This window comes from Arvicanthis niloticus, chromosome 8 (genome assembly GCF_011762505.2).
Source record: "Arvicanthis niloticus isolate mArvNil1 chromosome 8, mArvNil1.pat.X, whole genome shotgun sequence".
NCBI lineage: Eukaryota > Metazoa > Chordata > Mammalia > Rodentia > Muridae > Arvicanthis > Arvicanthis niloticus.
The window spans coordinates 28,362,673-28,379,513 of NC_047665.1; the positions used below are offsets into that span (position 1 = coordinate 28,362,673).

The 16,841-nt window shown below is 43.2% G+C and overlaps 1 long non-coding RNA gene across 1 annotated transcript; it reads left to right on the forward strand.

Annotated features, from left to right (window-relative positions):
* The first annotated feature begins 9,101 nt into the window (after positions 1-9,101).
* Positions 9,102-13,398, forward strand: LOC143443191 (uncharacterized). Its single transcript, XR_013111954.1, has 4 exons — positions 9,102-9,732; positions 11,253-11,483; positions 12,470-12,517; positions 13,016-13,398. It is a non-coding gene; the product is annotated as an uncharacterized LOC143443191 (long non-coding RNA).
* Positions 13,399-16,841: the final 3,443 nt, after the last annotated feature.

The window sequence follows — 16,841 nt, forward strand, 5'->3', positions numbered from 1 at the left end:
AATGCTAGCCACAGGTAGAGTGCAACAGGTTAGACTCCACCCCCGGTTCCATACAGCAACAACAAAACCAGTTTATTCAATGAAGGATTGGATTGAAGGTATTCTGGCCAAGCCTCTTTTGTACTCTGCACAAGTGTTATGTTATGCATATTGGCAACAAGATGTGCAGGCACACATGTCCAATAGAGTCACATGATTTCACGTCACTGAACTTCTCCCACTGATTGAACCAACAGTCAAACAAGACAAGAACCACTATGCCCAGCCCCTTAAATGGCTACCTGTACTACAAGAACACCAGACACAGACATAGCTGTTGCAATGCAAATGAGCACAGATACCACGTGGCAAGAGAGTGAAGAAAGGAAGAGTAGCTTGGAGGGCTGAGTTGAGAGCAGTACTGACAGTGGTAAGTTGTGACTTTTGGCCTCTGACAACAGTAGTAAGCCATGAGTCTTGGCCTGTGACAATCAGTGCAGGCAAATGGGTTGTACTCAGCGACCTAACTTTGCAGATGGTTCAAAAGGAAAAATAAAACTATTACATTGACCACAACGGGGGCATGAGACGTGGAAAGAAATATATGACGAGGCCAGGATGAAGACCATCAGTTCCAGCATACGTCCATCTACCTGTAGAGACTGGAAAGAATTTGAACAAAAGATACCCTGAAAGAATAGGAAAGGAGAGGCTGGAGAGATGGCTCAGCAGTTAAGAGCTACTGACTACTCTTCCAGAGGTCCTGAGTTCAATTCCCAGCAACCACATGGTGGCTCACAACCACCTGTAATGGGATCTGATGTCCTCTTCTGGTGTGTCTGAAGTATACTCATATAGATTAAAAAAAAGAAGAAGAAGAATAGAAAAAGATACCCCCAGAAGCCATAAAGCTGTTTAAATAAAAACTCCATTATCCCAGATAGGCTACCTCCCTACCTACAATGTTCTTAGCCAGGCGTCCCTCAGGGCTCTCCCCAAACAATACAGGCTATTGCTACTGATGTTAGCTACCTACTAGAACTAGACAAGAAGACCACCCCACTGGTAAAGATACCTTGCATTTTGATTGCAGGACACAGAAACAAAGCTTGGGTAATATTGGAAGCATCCCTTCTTGTTGGTCGCTTTTATAGTGACAGAACACACTCTATGCTGTGGAAAGATTATTACCCACAGTCCTACTGGGCTTCAGACCAGATTACTATACTATCAATATGCCAAGAACCAGATGCCCAATGATTTAATAGTGACATGACTGTTATGGGTGCAACCAGCTATTTTCTAATTTGGTTTAAAGGCTATGACACATCATGGTATTCACATCTGTTATTGAAAGTCTGTATAAAATACCATGACTAAGGAGGCCAAAGTCTGTAGCAAGAAAGTTACTCTTATTGTTAAACACACACACACACACACACACACACACAATGTGCCTGTCAAATTTCTTCTAAATATTTATGCTCATTGAGTATGTCTTATTTTCAGCCAGAAACATGGAGGAGAGTTTTTGTTTATTTGCTAGTGGAGGAAAATTACTACAGATACCTATGTTCAGTCAAACTGCTAAAGAATAAGCAACTGTTGCTTCCCGTGGCTTAACCACAAATAGAACCAGACTTCTATATACTCACTCTAGGCTGAGGGACTAGCACAGAAGAAGAGGAAGAAAGAATGTAAGAGACAGAGGAAGGATGAAGTTTTATAAAATGCTGTTCTCTAAGCACAATAGCCATTCCCATTCTAATCAGAAAATTGTGATTACCTGCAAGTAACCCTCAATACTGGGTCTGATGGCATTGCCTGATAGGAGAGGATGGGAAAGGTCACCATACCCTTATCTGAGATTCCAGCCACCTCTCCCTCTTGAAATGCCTTCTGAGCTGCATGTAATTATGTCGTAGCTGCATGAGATTTCTGGAGGTGCTAGAGTATATTGAGGTGAAAGGTTACCTAAAGGGGAGACTTCCATCTGTACAGCTGCAGAGAATCTTCAGCTACATGGGACTTTTATTGGTAATACAGTTGTTTGGGAATCACTGGTGCTTTATAAATAACCCATTACCTATACCCCTGTAAGTAGGCCTAATAAATTTATTAACTCACCAAACTGGACTTGTGCAGGGTTATTACTCTAGGTGTGTTGCTGATACCTCATCTGGTATGAGTAAACATTTGCTCACACCTTCCTGGGGGAAAGTTAACACAGCATAAATGATGCATTAAATTTATTTTTTAAGTATATAACATGTTAAATGTCATACATTTAATAAATATCTGTTATCTCCATTTTCACATCTTTCCTTTAAAAACTATGCCTTCATAATACATTCCCACTGATTTCTAACTTCTTCACATACTCTAAGCTCCTGTGCCTTACCATAGACATGCCCACATTTCATGACCCTCCTATGAATAATCACCTCTTGGTCCTTGAGGTTGCAGGAAGAGAACAGTAGGGTTTGTCATCCTAAGGAAGGCAGGCAAGAAGCCCAAGCATGTCCAAGACAGGCTTCTAGCATCAGGCAGGAAATTCCAAGATCCAACATATGGCATAGAATACAGGGCATGGGCTCTGGCTGAGCACAATTTTTCAGACTCAAGAAGCTCACATGCTGTATCAGACACTGTTCTGAGTGGAGCAATCCTGCTATGACCCAGGGCCCATGTGTGCCAACCACAAAAACATACCTTTCTTCACTCAAGCTAAAAGTGTCTTCAACCTGACTCTTTGCAAGGATGTCCATATTCAGTTTACTGACACTCAAGACAAAAGGCAATCACAGTGGGAAAAGACAGGAGCTCTAATCAATTATGGTTAGTTTCTTACTTTGGAAAACATTACAAAATGCATCACCCTGGATAATGGAGAAGCTAGGTTCATGAAGTTCAGCTTCTTTAGCTTCTTGATAAGCCTTTGTTTCCACTTCTCTGTTTAGTTGTTCCTGATAGACAAGCTGGGAAGACAAGGTGCTATTCAAGCATGCTTATGTTTTATTGGAGCATGTCCCCCAGACTGCATAAACCTGAAAATGTGTGTATATAGGTTGTAATACTCCTAACACATATATCTGAGTAAATGACTTTCATTCAAAAACTGGCAGTGTCATGTTGAATAATTTCATATTAAAAATTTGAACTTTTTTTCCTAGTAATCAGAAAAATCTAGAGATCTGTATTGACACAGTGTAAGTAGCCAGAAAGGAAATGTGATATGGGCTCTTAAGATTGTCTTGGATTCACCAGCTCCTGTCACTTGTCACATATATCTCCCACTGTCTAATTCCTGGGGAACCTGAGCACATGCTGTGTGGGTTACAGCAATGAGGTAAGAACACAGATACATAGGGAGTAAGACAGTGAGCCCAGACTCAAAGATGCTGCATGGCCCTGATACAGATGCCAAGGGCATCATCATGATCAAATAAATGAATGGCTGTGACAATGAAGAGAAAGAGATTAATTTTATTAAACAAAACAAAGGAGAGGCATTGAGCATGGTGGAACAGGCACTTTTTTAGACTGCGTGTCATATCTAGCTATTTTTCTATCATTTATTTTTATAATGCTGACTATATGGTATTTATATTAGACTCTTACTCTGACCAGATCTTTAAGGAAAAACAAATGAAAAAAAAAATGCAGAGCTTCAGTTCCCCAGGTGAATAACTTCAGATTTGTCACAAAACCTGGGTTTCTTATGATCAGAAGAATTGGCAATGGCATCGGCCAATCCTATGTTGTTCTTTACAAAATTGAGCACAACAGTATGGGTGTTCCTGAAAAAAAAAAACAAAAACAAAAACAAAAATAGAACTCCTGTGCACTCCAGAAGCTCCATTTCTGGGCACATATGTCCAAAGAGTTGAGAACTGGGACTGGAGCCTCTGTACATCTATGTTCACAAAGCATTACAATAGCTAAGAAGTAGAAGGAACCTTGCCCAGGTATCTACTGCTGGATGAATGGACAAATTGTAGTAAGTACATGCAATAACTCTTAAGAAGGAAGTAGTCTCTGACACATGACATGATCAGAATGGTGGTTTGAATAAGAATGGAATGAGCTCTCTAGGCCCATGTATTTGAATGCTTATTCTCCAGGGAGTAGCACTATTTGAAAGGATTAGTAGGTGTGACCTTGTAGGAAGAAGTGTGTTACTGGGGTAGGGGAGGTCTTTGAGGTTTCAAAAGCCCAAAGCAGGGAAGGCGGGCCTAGTGCCTCTCTCTTCCGGCTGCCTTCAGATCTGGATACAGAACTCTAAGCTAACTCTAAGCCTGCATGCCAACATGCTTCCTGCCGTGAGAATAAAGTACTAAATTTCTGAAACTGTAAACAAGCCTTTCTAATAAATAAATACATAAGAGTTGCCATGGTCACAGTGTCTATTCATAGCAATAAAACAGTGACTAAGACAGAAGTTGGTACCAGGAGTTGGGTATTCCTGTGACAGACCTGCATAGGCTGTTGGCAGAATGTAAACTTTGGGACTTTGAATTAAGAGAGCAGTTGAATGCTTTAAGTGGAGCTTAATAAACCCTGCTAGTAGAAGCAATGAAGACAGTGCTGAGGGAGATTTGAACTATGGGGTCCCAGCTCGAAAAGCTTCAGAGGAAAATAGAGACTATTCTTGTGATATTTTGGCAAAGAGTGTGGTTGCTTTTTGCCCTTATTTGGAAAATGTGCCTGAGGCTAAATTGAAGAGTTTTGGGTTAATGTCATGCGCAGAAGAGATTTCAAGACAGCCTAATATTGACTGTCATGTGATTATTAGTGGCCAGTTACATGCAGACCTATAATGAAAAGGAGAAAGCTGAGCAAGAAAAAAAAAATACAAAACCTATAATTTGAGGAGAAAAAAAAAGCACTAGAAAATGTGTTGAAGTCCTGTGCTCAAGGAGATAAAAAAAAATTAAAGAAAAGCCCAAAGCTAAATATAATAAAAGGAATGGTGATCCCAGGGCAAGGCCTCTTCCAGCTTTGCTTTCAAGTTGTGAAAAATATTTAAAGAAAAGCTTAAGCAGTGAAGGACACCAGTGAAAACAGAAAGCTGGCGAACATGGATTTGAATGAGGGACCATGTTCCAGCCCAAGCAAGCAAACTTGGGAGCTTTGGCCATGTGGTTAGAAGGCTTTACAGTCAAGGATACAAGAAAGGGATTATGGACTCTCTCTCTCTTCAGCTAAGGGAAGCCACTGAGAAGCCCAGGTCAATGCATGAAGATATGAAAGTGAAGCCTGGATTTTGTTGGAGACCCCAAAATGCTAGAAATGCCAGAGTCATGGGATACCTGATGAGGAAAGCTGTGGACTGAGTGTGGAGGCAGCCAAAGAGAGAGGAGTGTGTTACAGCCAACAAAGCTGAAAGGAGTTGGAGATCTGAAGAGCACTTTGACATCAGACATGGAGATACAGAGTTTGGAGTTTGCCTTGCTGGTTTTTGGTCTTGTTAGGTGAAATATTTCCTCACCTCATGCTTCTTCCTCTTCCTTCTGATATGGCGATGTGTATTTTGTGCTGTTTGTATGCTGGCTGCGTATGTGCTGCTTTTGTATCTTGATCTTACAGGGAGTTACAGTTAAGAGAGCACCTCGAATCTCAGAAGAGACTTTGAACTTCGAACATTTAAACAAGGTTGAAACAGATAGACTATGGGGACTTTTGAAGTTGAACTAGATGCCTTTTGCATTATAGTATGGCTATAAGCCTATGGGAGCCAGGTAGTGGAATTCGGTAGTTTGTATAAGAATGTCCCCCATAGGCGCATGTATTTGAATGCTCAGTCATCACGAAATAGCACTATTTGAAAGGATTAGGAGGTGTGGCATTATTGAAGTAGATGGAGGAAGTATGTCACTGCAGGTAGCCTTTAAGGTTTCAAAAGCCAAAGCCAGGCCCAGTGGTTCTGTCTTCCTGCTGCATGTTGATCCTGATGTAGAACTCTCAGTTATTATGACTGCCTACATGCCACCATGCTCCCCACCGTGAGGTTAATGTACCAGATTTCTGAAACTGTAAGCAAGCCCCAATTACATGCTTTAAAGAAAAAAGAGTTGCCATGGTGATGGTGTCTGTTCATAGTAATAGAACATTGACTAAGACAATGAGCTATGCAGGTGTGGTACCAGGTAAAGCAAGCCCATCACAAAATAATACATAATTGAATAAATAGCTCTTAAGCAAGGCATCTAGCGTCATCAGATTTATAGGAATAGAAAGTCCAGCTGAGGTGTCTTGGGCCTGTGGCAGGGAAGGAATGAGCTGAGAGCATTTATTAAATACTGAGGTTCAGTTTAGGAAGATGAAAAGCCTGTGGAGATGGGTGATTGACAGATGTACAACTGTGTGATTGTGCTTAGTGTTACCAAAGCATTTCCTTTAAAAACAGTGGCTATGTCTCAGGTGTCAACTGATGGAGGGATAGAGGAAATGGGACATATGTACACATCAGTAAAAGGATGCAACTCACTCATGTAACATAGATGAGCCTGGGGGACATTAAGGTGAGTAAAGTAAGCCAGGTATAGAAATACAGTCACTTCATGTTCTCACTCATACATGTATACCAAAAAAAAAAAAAAAAAATGGTGATCACAGAGAAGCAGAGTCTGGGAGGGGCTGGAGGGAGCTGTGGAGAAAGGGAGGTCACTGTACATAATGCAGAAATTCAGCTCTGTAGGAAGAACAGTGTCCACTGTCCTGTAGCACACAAGGTAACCAAGTGGATATGACAGTAGATATGACTTCATGGGACGTCTTAAAGTCTCCAGTAAATAGCATTTCTAATTTCTAGAGCTCATAGAATTGGTAGGCACATAAGGCAATGAATCATTACACACTGATCATTACACACTGTCTATAGTTGAGTGTGTCCAACCTTTGGTTTGAGGATAGTTATGTGGTCTGCACAAAATTATACACTTATTTAAAAAGGTTTTTTTCTTTTTTTTTTTTTTTTTTTTTGCAGTTGTTTCCTTTTTAACTTGATTGTGCAGTTTTCAAGTGTCACCTTTGTAAAAGACAACTTTGTATCATAGTGTCAAAAAGTTGGACATGTCTGGACATGTATTGAAGTACCACAAAATATCTCATAAATATGTGTAATGAAAAATGATCTTTCTATTCATGAAACTCTATCTCAATGTAGGCCAGGCTGACCTTGAACTCATCATTTCATCAAAAATGACCTTGAACTCTTGTTCTTCTGTTTCCGCTTTCCAAGTCCTGAGATTACAGTTGTACACCACCACACCCGGCTGGGAAAAAATAATGTTTTGCAAAGGGAGTAAAATTGAAAACAAAGGGGGTTGAAGTACAAAAGCAAATGATTTTTGTCTGGAAGGAGATTTTGCTTGACACAAGTCAGACGCTGTCAGGAGCTGTGTGCACACAGCACTCGAGCGAGCGACTACAGGCGGCTCCACCAACACCACCCAGCCAAACAAGTTACAAGTAGGGGATGGTAAGTGCCACGCATATTTGCCTCAACTACAAATAAATACAAAAGACAGACTTGTAACCTGCAGCTTCTTAGTTAAAAACAAACAGAGCTGGGCCTGTGGATGTAGCCTAGTTGGTAGAGCACATGTCTAGCCTTGAGTTACATAAAGCTGGGTACAGTGGCAAACACCTTTGATCCCAGCTCTCAGGAGGTAGAGGATCGACAATTGGCACTCCAAGTCATGCTCAGCTATACCGTGCTGCCAAACCCATCCTGGACTACAGAGATCCTGTCTCAACAAACAAACAAATAAAAAAAACTAGTTAATAGTCTTAAGTCCAGGCAGGTCCAGTGTTCCCAAGGAGACATGTGGTTGCAACTATCACACCTGTGGAATTATAGAGATCTGTTCTGGAAGCAGCTGTAGATGTGAATCCAAGCCCCAGAAATACCTAACGGTGGTATGCCATAGCAATACATGTGCTTATGTTTTGAGTTGTGGATTTTCACATCACACCAGCGTGCCTCTAATAGCCATGCATGGATGCCAAATTCAAACCCAGTCTTGTAACAACATTACACTAACCCGTTCATGTTATTTCTGAAACATATGCATACCTTTTAGTAATTTATATGTATGCTTATGATATTTTACTCTTTATTTGAATATGAAATGCCCCCCGGCCTCCTTTCATTACCTGTATGGTGTGTTTTCATTATCTGGTATGGTGGAGCTTTTGGGGAGGGGACGAGAACTCTAAGAGGTCCTGCCTAGTCAGAGGAGGTGTGTCACTGGGGGAGTACTTCTGAAAGCTATTCCTGATCCCCGATCCCTTCTTTCTTCTTAAAAAAAAAAAAAATAAATTGTGTGTATAGATTTGTGTGCCTGTGTATGGGTGCTGCTGGGGGCCAGAAGGGGGCATCAGAGCCCCTGGGGTTCACAATTGTGAGCCATTGAGATGAGGATGAAAATTGAGCAAGGGTCATCTGCAAGAAAAAAATATGTTTTTAACTGCTGAGCCACCTCTACGGGCCCCTCTTCATATCTCCTTGCTATAAGACATTGATATTTTATTTTAAAAAGTATTTTAAATTATGTATATGGGTGATTCACCTGAACACATGTGTACGTGGTGCCCACAGAGGCTATAAAAGAGCATCTGATCTCCTGGAGCTGGAATTACAGATGGTTGTGAGCCACTTGGTATATACTGAGAACCCAGACCCAGGTCCTCTGTGAGAGCTGCCGGTATTCTTGATCACAAAACCATCTCTCTGGCTTTAAGTCACTAAATATTTTAATTTCAAACCTCTGTAGCCAGATTCTTTGTTAGAGTTCCCATTAATGATTTTGCCTGAGAACAGGGACTTCAAACTGCAGGGGGACAGACACAGGAAAACCTAACCCTGATCATGGTGTGTTGTCTATTTTATAATAATCTTTAAACATTCATCTAGGCTTATAGTCAAGAAAACCTTTCCCTAGAGCACTCAGTCTATGTGTGCTAAGAGTCAGCAGTCACAAAGCCTGCCTGGGGCCCAGTGAGTGTCCAGCATGTCACATGAGCTCACTAGGGTCTGACCTGGGAGCTGAGTGTGCTGCTGAATCAAACCAGATGTGCGTTCTTTCAGGACCGTACAACGTGATCCCATCTGCAGGAAGAGAGGAGAGAGGGACTTATTTTGATTACACTTGGCTCCCACCTTCTCTAACTCCAGACATTTTCGGAACAGGGAAATGAGCCCGGGAGTTCAGTGAAACTGCTGATACGATTCACGGATCCTCAGGAGGAAAGAAACAGGAAGCAGAGGGCCTGCTGCTGTGCAGTGAGGTCATCCCTTTGGCATGCTGTGCTAGTCCTGGAGAAAGACAAAACGAGAGACAGAAGCTATTTGGCTTCTTGGCTGACTCTCAAATCTTAGCTCTGAGGGCCAGGAAAGGGTGAAGAGTCCGGTATGTAGCCACTGTTGCCAAGGACGCAAGAAGAAACGAAAGACGGAACAAAACCCTTCATTTAAAATGCCAGTGGAAAAAAAGTCTCAAGACAAATACCAAGACACACAATGTGCTTTTATTAAAGCAGCTTTTTAAGATGAGTTTTGGAAAACAGCCTCCTAATGGCTATCAAGATCCTCCTGACCGGAGGACACTTGAGAATTCAGCCTCATGGACACAAACACTCACGGACTGTTTGGTTTTTGCTCCTGCCCATCAGGCAGGAACTCCTGTGGCTGGGCTGGCCATGGGCTCCTAGTCCTTGGCTTCCATCTCCTAAGTACTAGGGTTACAGGTGAGCGCCATCTTACCCAGACCTTCAGACTGCTTCTTAGTGAGTGGGAGGCTATGTATGCTTAGCAAGGGAAGAGGATGATGGGGAAGACAGAGGCTGATGTTGGGGAAGAAGATGACAGTGAAGATGCTGTATTCTATGATCCAGAGGGAGATACTTTTGTTTGCTTCATTGGGTATTTATTTGTTTGTTTTTATTTTTATTTTTAGCCAGTCTTTCTGTGCAACCCAAGTTGATCTAAACTTGGAATCTTCCTGCCTCAGTTTACCAACTGCTGGGATCACAGGCATGCACCACCATGGCCAGCTTTGGTGGGGATATTTTTAGATGACAAGATACGAGGAGGCTCATGCCTCACCCAAAATCAGCCAACAAAGGTTGACATGAGAACGGAAGGCCAGAGTCAAGGGGACTACGCGCTAGGTGCATAACTGATGTCACCCAACAGCATCTGCATTAGCAAATAAGCAGGCCCAAAGCAGGGATGGTTATAGTAATTGTTACCTCCTGGCTCTAGCTGAAGGCTTCATACCCAGCAGTAGCCGGTCACCTCTGGCTTTTATGAAGCCTATTCTATTGGAACCCAGCCTTTGTACTACGGCAGAACTGAGAAGCTGAAACCCCAGAGTCCATAGAGGTCAAAATGTTTTGCTGTGTTTTCAAAACAAAACAAAACAACAACAATATTGCCTGACCCCTGGTTGAAAGCAAGCAATATGCCAGAGGAAGTCTCAGGGTGTTATCCCCTCCTCCCCATTCACAGAGCCTTCAGTGCACCAACAGTGCAGCCATCTTCCTGTCTCCTCCCCTGGCTGTGCATGAGCCTGGTGGATGAAGGTAAATAGAGCAGAGGTCACTGCCTCTGTTCTCAGCTTCCTGACAGGTCTCACAGCTGGGCTGTGTTTAAAGGTCCTCCAGGTCTGTGCTTGCCTCGGGCTAACCCTTTCCTTATCCCTTGGCTCTGTTACAGTGCAAGGTAGAAGCTAGCTCACTCACTACTGTATGCTTTCTTAACCACAGACCGGGAGCTCTATGAATGTGATTTTAATTACCACAGGTAATGTTTTCCGGATTGCTAAGCCATTGAGCACACCAGCGTCTCCTGTTCCTGATACAGATCACCCAGAACTGCAGCCCAGCTGGGCGGGACCACACATGAGAGTTTCAGAGCAGCTTGGCTCCACTTCAAACCAATTATACTTTTAACATTTATTCTATGTTTATTAAGTGGGAAGAATCAGATTTTATTGTAAGAAAATTTGTACATAGATTTCTTTCCAGCTTGCTTTGAATACAGCATAGCATTGAAACGTACTATGTTTGGAGTTGATTGTCTTAGTCAACTTTTCCAGGGCTTGAAACTGGGCTACCAATGGAAAGCTATGCACACGAAGAATTTAAGTAACCCAGTGCTTATTCAAAATAGATTTCAAAAATGTTTTCTCTCGGCTTTCACCACCTGCAAAACATTTCCTGGAGTCCTCAGTGTCTCTGGTGTTTTCTCTTTTGCAATTCTTCAGACACAACTTGGATATAAATGGGATACTTGAAAATGTACAATAAAAGAAGGCACCCAGGCCCAAGACACTCATCCACGGTGCACTCACTGGCCATGAAGTCTCCGAAGCAGGCGGGATCCCAGTTAGATGTGAGAGATTAAAGACTCCTCTTTCCATGTCCCTCCCCTGGGAAAGATGACCACGTTCAGAGAGCCTTGCATCCTTTTCCTCTTAAGAATATCAACAACTCTGGTGCGTATATGATGGGCTTATATTTTACTGTTTATTCAGAGTCTCTCTCTCTCTCTCTCTCTCTCTCTCTCTCTCTCTCTCTCTCTCTCACACACACACACACACACACACACACACATACACACACACACACACACACACACACACACAGTGTTGAATTAACAGACATCTGGATTATGATTAGCTCCAATAAGCTTAAGCATAGCTGTGTGCTCTCGATGAGACAAGAGCTTGAGCATCATGTAGCTTAGCATCCTTTTGTACTTCCACCATGTAGTTAGCATCTAGGGGAGAGATGGCCTGGAAATAATCATCATCATAGCAGTGTCACCATCACAGGGAAAGCAGTACCAGAGGAGAGGGGTGTCTGTATCTTGTTCACTCACCGTTGGACCGAAGCTCCCAAGGAACTATAGCAGTAAGCAGGTGCTCAATTAACACCTGCAAGTGAATGAATTCGCTGAAAGCTTACTAAAGGCTAGATTTTCTGTCACTTTGTTTAATCTTGGTAACAACCAGGAGTGAAGCGCAGTTCTATAGATTCAAAGGGTGATAAAACACAAAGTTCTGATGGCAACTGACTCACTCAAATACAGAGAAAAACGAAGCTCAATTTTCCCGAGAAAGACTTGCCCTTTGGCCACAGAGCTATGGAGTTGGTACCATTAGGGAAGCAACCTGGCATTCTGACTGCTCAGGTGCAGAGAGTAATCATCAAAATATTCACAAAATATTAATTACCGTAGAGAGTAGGTCCAAGCCTGTTTATTGACCAATGGCAGGTATAATTTCCTTCTACAGATGAAGACTTTCCTGCAGTCTTAGCATGGCCATGACAATGAGGGGGTGGCTTTATGGGACTATGTATGGACATGTTTGCCCAGCAGAGGTGGGCATGGGCTGGTACTGCATAAATTTGTCCACAAGCAAGCTCTATTCCTCTTGATCTGCATAGTGAGGTGCTGTTTTTGTTTTGTTTTGGCTAGTATCCCTGTGAGGAGAGGATGACCTTCACACTAGACAGGGATGCAACGGTGAGTCTGTGTGTCTATGTGTGTGTGTGTGTGTCTATGTGTGTGTGTGTGTGTGTGTGTGTGCTCTATGCCACAGAGCACACATACATATGAGAGGACACACACCAGCCCCAGGACAGCCGTCAGTGCTGGCCATCTCAGTGCAGTGCAACCGTAAGCAGTATTAGTGCTCTGATGCAGAGTCCTAGGGTGGGCTGGGTGGGGACTGGTTAAAGATGAAGTCTTAGGCCCTGTGCCCAAGGCATGGCAAACCAGGAACACCCACTCCCCTGTGAGTTCCCCTGATGATGCTGAAGCTGCAAACCAAGGTCAGGCAGATGGGGTAGAGAGAGACAGGGCTGGTGTTCACGGTCCACTTTTCAGGTCATGGGGCGGGGGGTGATGTCCTTGAAGAGGGATATAGCATTCCAGTCCTGTCTCTTGCTCATTTCTTGGCCATGTTATGAATGGCTTTGTTTCTCTGCATGTTGCCTGCCATGACCTACTTCTTCACCCAAGACCCCAAACAATGGGCCAACCAACCACAGACTTCAGGCTGAAATACAGACCTTTCTCCTCAAATTGGTCATCTTGGGGATTTGTTGTAATGGTAGAAAACTGCTTAACTCAGTCTCTCCTGTACACTGTCACTGCCACCCAGCAAACATCAGCCACAGTGTCCTCTCCTGCCCTGGCCTTCCACAAGATGAAAACAAAACCCCAAATGCCCAGACAACTGTCTCCAACTCCCCAGGGCTGAAACTGTTTGTTTTGCTTCCATCACATACTTATGAACTGTAGAACAAAGCCAAGCCTTACAAGGATTCCTTACGAAGTTGTCTTTTTAATATGAACCAATAAATAAACCCACAGCATCCCTAGATTTGTGGATATGATGTGATTTCACACACCCTGTTACAGAATAAAGACATTTAAAAAATATTTGTTTCAAATGAGTTTTTTTTTTTTTTTTTTTTTTTTTTTTTTTTTTTTTTTGCCTCAAAACTCAAAGTGTCTTCTAAGAAGGATATTAAATTCTAAAAATATTTAGATTTTTACAGCTGGGGACTTTAAAATGAGGCCAATTGGTCCTGGCCTTCCAGTAGGAACTGAAGAAAGTGATTCTAATATTAAACCATTTTAGATGGTGCAAGAGTCTATTGAGCATTCCCAGAAGGGACATCTGCCAATCTGGGGTTCTCATCTGGCAAAAACATGGATCCCAGTTATCAAAGCTCTCAACTTGCCCTAAGGCCACTCAGTTCAATGTTTTGCTTATGAATAATAGCTCCATTTACTGGTCCCCTAGCCAGAGCTGCTTGCCTCTGAGAGGTAGCTGGAAGGTTCTATTTATACATGAAGAGGTGAAGCACAGAGCAGTTCTGTTCTGTTCAGAGACCTGGAAGAGTGGCCATGCTTCTATGCCTAGATCCCCGGGCTCCCCTGCTTCTCCCCAAACCACATGCCTTGGTTACTGCAGCTTCTTCAGCCTCCTAGGTCATTCCAAACTTCACTCAGTGATACCAATACAGAGCCTCTGTTGGGACCAAGTGCAGTCTGTAGAATTCAGAGCAGGAATTACCAAAGGAAACCTATACTACCATCACAGGCGGCACCCTCAGGTGGCACCAAACCACCAGCATTCTGTGATGCTCTGTAGGCAGTTCTAATATGCAGCCCAGCTGAGGCTGACCTTTCTGGACCAGGCTTCTGGCAATACCTTTGGTCATCCCTATTCCAAGTGATGACTTTGGGTGCTCAGTGTGGTCTTGCCTGAGCATCCATGAAAGGTAGAACCTCAGCTGGCCTGGGACACTCAGTCAGAATCTGTCTCCAGATTTGTTTGCACACTACTGTTGCAGATTTTAGAGTCCTGACACCTGACAAACATGAGAGTCACACTTTCAAGAGAAATCACAACCCCAAGTTTTTACATCCCTGTTTGAGTATATACTCTGAGTCTCTTTGGGAGAAAACTGGGAAACTGAGGTAACAATGCAGGTAAATAACTCCCTCCAAGGCTGCCTCTGAGTCTACAGTATCTTCAGAGTCAGGAAATGGGAGAGTAAATGAAATCACATATGACAGTGTCACCTGTCCCTGATTCTAGAATAGAGCACTGGGACAGTAGATAGATCATTTTTCTATTTTATTCTCTCTCTCTCTCTCTCTCTCTCTCTCTCTCTCTCTCTCTCTGCATGTGTGTGTTTGTCTGTCTCACTGTCTCGGTCTCTCCCTTCCCTTTCCTCCCTCTTTTCCTTCCTCCCTTCCTCCCTTCCTCTTTTCCTTCCTTCCTTCCTTCCTTCCTTCCTTCCTTCCTTCCTTCTTTCCTTCCCTCCCTCTCTTCCCTTCTCCTGCCTCTTCCTCTTCCTCTCTCTGTCTCCCTCCCCCACCCCCCGCCTTACTGGCCTTGAACTTGAAAATCTCTTTCCTTTACCTCTACACTGCTGAAATTACAGGCCTTAGTATACCTTAGTATACCACCATCTTATGTCTCAATGGTGTATTGCTATGTAACAAGTCATCCTGCAATATAATAGCTTAAAATAGTTTTTCCTTTGCCCCAGATTCCATAATACAGCAAAGTGGACCAAGAAGTCTTCTGACGACCTTGACTGGGGTCATATCTGCAGCTGTAGTCATCTGGTAAGTTCATGAGGCTAGGATATCCCACAGTGGCCTCCATTACACATCTGACAATTAGCCAGGGTGCCAGCCAGGGGTGGTGGTGGTTGGTTCTCTGTGAGGCCACAAGAGCTTGGGTTTTTATATGGCAGATGTGGTACCAGGACTGCAAACTTTGAGAACTCTCCCAGCCTTACTCAAACTTTAGCAAGTCACTTCTAAGATGTTCTAATCATTTAGGCAATAGGTTGCAGGTGCAGCTCATTTGTACATCACCTGTCTGTGACGTGCAAGGTCATAGTGGTGATGGTAGATGTCATCTGTACTTGTGAGTGGCTACAAAAATCTATGGTCTTTTTAATCCATTGGTTCAGTGATCTACACTGTTATCCCTTGAGCAAGCATGCACCCATCCCAGGCCCCCTTGAGCTCTGTGCCCAGGTGTAGAACCTATCATTCTGTACACTGGAGAAGGTGCAGACATAGGTCAAGTTTCTGGAGGTATGCAGGCTTTCTTCATCTAGATACACATAAACTCAAGAGACAAGTTCCCTGCCCAGCCCCCCCCCCCCCCCGATGTATAATGGGGAAACAAAGGTCACTTAAATTAGAGAGATGCTAGAGAGGTTGACTGACGGCATTTGCCAGCAAATAGTGGCTCTGACCTTCAGCTGGCATGGAGGTGCAGCATGACCCTTGGTGAGGTCATTTCTGTACACTTACCTCAGGAGCAAATTTCTAGCCAACCTTCTGAGAGATCTTCCTTGTCCACTAAAGAGATCTGTTGGGGCTTAGAGTCCTTCCCAGTCTGCTCTGTGCCCGTGGGCAGTCTAGAACATAGATATCTCTTTATAGTGTGGCCTGCCATGGCTCCTTGTAGACTAAACTGGGTACTCTCACTGGGACTCTCTGAAAGATGAAGTCTGCTCCATGCTCCAAAGCCACAGGCCACATTTGATCTGAGACAGGCCAGCACCTCCATGCTTAGCTGAGTTTTACTCTCTGACTCATTTAGCCCTGAATCCTCTATGTTCAGCTTACAAACCGGTTTCGTCTTTACTCACCCCTCCTGTAGAATCTTAACATGTGCTGCTGCGAAGGACTGGACCTCAGCAGGCACTTCAGAGACGTTCTTCACCATCTTAGTCATTAAAGACTTTTCGGTTTCTAACTTATCACAGGTGACATTTTCTCCAGTTTCCCTTTTGCTATCTGATATGTGTTACCCTACACAGACACACAGACACACACACACACACACACAGACACACACACACACACACAAACATACACACACACACACACACACACACACAACCTACCTTAGAATCTCCTCACTGGCTTCCTAATCTTCACAAATACCATGGTTTTTTATTCTTTCTACTGTTATAAACACCTTTCTCACTTTTCCAGACTCAGCCTAACTTCCCAAAGATGATATCATTTATGTACACACACACACACACACACACACACACACACACACACACATTTCTGTTATATCATTTCCTTACTTCTGGAAACAATTTCCCTATCATGTATTATTGCTGTATAAGCCAAATTTTACCCATAATGCCACATTTTAATATAAGCCATCTATTCTTCACCTGCTGACAATTATATTTGGTCTCAGTTGAGCTAGGGAGTCTACCTGAGTCACTCTGGTTGCTTCGGTCATGCCCACTATGCAGTCAGGTTAGTCTAAGATGGCATTACTCCC